The sequence below is a fragment of the Paramormyrops kingsleyae genome, chromosome 24, assembly GCF_048594095.1.
Source record: "Paramormyrops kingsleyae isolate MSU_618 chromosome 24, PKINGS_0.4, whole genome shotgun sequence".
NCBI classification, from domain to species: Eukaryota; Metazoa; Chordata; class Actinopteri; order Osteoglossiformes; family Mormyridae; genus Paramormyrops; species Paramormyrops kingsleyae.
The window spans coordinates 25,440,101-25,441,966 of NC_132820.1; the positions used below are offsets into that span (position 1 = coordinate 25,440,101).

The 1,866-nt window shown below is 43.9% G+C and overlaps 1 non-coding gene across 1 annotated transcript; it reads right to left on the bottom strand.

Moving 5' to 3' along the window:
* Window positions 1-1,502: 1,502 nt before the first annotated feature.
* On the bottom strand, window positions 1,503-1,585 carry trnal-uaa (transfer RNA leucine (anticodon UAA)). The gene has a single exon. It is a non-coding gene; the product is annotated as a tRNA-Leu (tRNA).
* Window positions 1,586-1,866: the final 281 nt, after the last annotated feature.

Genomic DNA, 1,866 nt, shown 5'->3' on the forward strand with positions numbered 1-1,866 from the left:
CCTGCACCTCCGTATCCCGCAATTCAAAAGTATTTTCGGGGTGTGTAATATTTCGCCAAGTGTAACAATACATGATTTCAGCCAGTCCTACTTCGTAAGGCCCCCGTAGCTCTATAGGTCGCGAGAGCATCACGGTGTAATCCGAACTCTGGTTATCGGGGAAGATGGAGAGACAAGAGTTTGACGGTAGCGTGAGGTAAAAAGAGGGTCGATCCTCCATTTTTTCCCCTTTTCTTTTAAAAAATAAAAAATTAAATCCGTATCAAGTCCGACCGCGGTATCCACGAATCAAACCTCGAGGGCCAACCCTGCCAGCGTACTAAAATCCACTTTTTCCCCTTTTCGTCGGTCTTTGAGCCTATAACCTTCTCGACCTTGAACGCGCGTTTCGGAGATATTTTGACTTTCTGCAGCTCAGCTTCATAGAATGTCCCTTTGAGTATTTCACCGCGCACGTCTCTCAATTTATACACCGGCGGGGATCTGGGTACACGTTCGCATATGACAAAGTACTCGTCAGTAAATGTCTGCTCGTACTTTTTGTCAAATATCTGACTGTGCTTGGAGACTCTCACAGTGTCCCCTATGTTAAACTTAAAACGTGGCCTTCTGCTTTTCTTCTTCTTCTTCTTCAGAGGACCGTATAGATTATCAAATACTAGATGAGCATTATCGGTCGTGACCTCGAAAGGTTTCATTTTAATAGCGCTGTGAAATGACTGGTTGTACCCCTTTATTAGATCGTCCAACACATCCACGTATCGTCGAGTGTTTTTAGCCGTAAAGTACCTGTACATCCTCTCTTTTAACGTTCGGTTAAATCTCTCTACGACTGAAGCTTTAAGTTCACTACCCGTGGTGAAATGGGTGATTTTATGACTTTTTAAAAGTTTCTGAAAAGTCCCATTTAAAAACTCCTTACCGGCATCCGTCTGTAACTTGAGGGGCACACCCCCCTCAGTTAAAATAGAATCAAAGGCCTCCGTTACGACCACCCCCGTCTTGTTTCTTATGGCACGCGCGTAGGCCTTTTTAGAAAAAACATCAATCACCGTAAGGAGGTATTTTAACCCGTCGTTGTACGTGGCCAGCCCTTGCATGTCGCATAAATCGGCCTGCCACTGATACATGGCTCTCGGTACAAACACTCTGTTCCTGGGGAAATTCTTTTTAGCCGGCTTATGTAAAGTATAACTGTCTTGCGTAGACAGCCACTCTCTGATATCATCGGTAGCCACTTTTTTCCCAGTATCATCCTCCACGGCTCTCTGCAGTCTGGAGACACCCCCGTATGACCCCGGCTGGCTGGGGTCATAGTACGAACGGCTCAAGACACGAGCTGTAGTCTTGGCAACAGACATGCTTTTCACACAGCGAGAGTGTGGGGGGTGAGAGCAGGGATGCGGCGTTTTATAGCTGTCTGGGGAGGGGGGTGAGTGAACACATTAATGAAATTGTGTGTTTTTTTTTTCCCCATATGTGTAGAGTTTAGAAAAGAGTTTTAGCTGGGGCGGGATTCGAACCCACGCGGACATACGTCCATTGGATCTTAAGTCCAACGCCTTAACCACTCGGCCACCCTGCCAAACATGTATATACAAAGACTATTGCAATGTTGTTCAACTCAATTTTATTGCAAGGGTATACATTTTAGTGAAAGATACATTTTCAAAATGCTGGTATACATTTTCTTTGTGAAAGATATAGTTTTAAAAATGCTATTACAAGGGTACACATTTAGTGAAAGATATAGTTTTAAAAACGTTATTACAAGGGCATACAATTAGTTACAGCCGTGACAGTTGTTGAGGTAGATATAGTTTAAAAACATTATTACAAGGGCACACAATTACAGGTAGTTACAGC